Below are 525 nucleotides of genomic sequence, written 5' to 3'. Positions count from 1 at the left end.
AAAATTCATGCAATTCTTCTCTTTTTCAATTAAGAACATTTTTTTTTATTCAAGAGAGGTGATGGATTCATAGGACATTCATAACTTTAAGGCATAGACACTAAGACACTAATGATCACAAGACACAAACATAGATAAACATAAGCACTAAAATTCGAAAAACAGAAGAATAAAGAACAAGGAAATTAAGGAACGGGTCCACCTTAGTGATGGCGGCTCTTCCTTCCTCTTGAAGATCCTATGGAGTGCTTGAGCTCCTCAATGTCTCTTCTTTGTCTTTGCTGCTCCTCCCTCATGATTCTTCTCTAATTTCATGAAGGATGATGGAGTGTTCTTGGTGCTCCACCCTTAGTTGTCCCATGTTGGAACTTAATTCTCCTAGGGAGGTGTTTAGTTGCTCCCAATAGTTTTGTGGAGGAAAGTGCATCCCTTGAGGACTCTCAGGGATTTCATGATGAGTGGGGTCTCTTGTGTGCTCCATCCTCTTCTTAGTGATGGGCTTGTCCTCATCAATGGGGATGTCTC

This window comes from Arachis duranensis, chromosome 2 (genome assembly GCF_000817695.3).
Source record: "Arachis duranensis cultivar V14167 chromosome 2, aradu.V14167.gnm2.J7QH, whole genome shotgun sequence".
Classification (NCBI taxonomy): Eukaryota; Viridiplantae; Streptophyta; class Magnoliopsida; order Fabales; family Fabaceae; genus Arachis; species Arachis duranensis.
Note: the sequence above shows the minus strand (reverse complement) of the source record.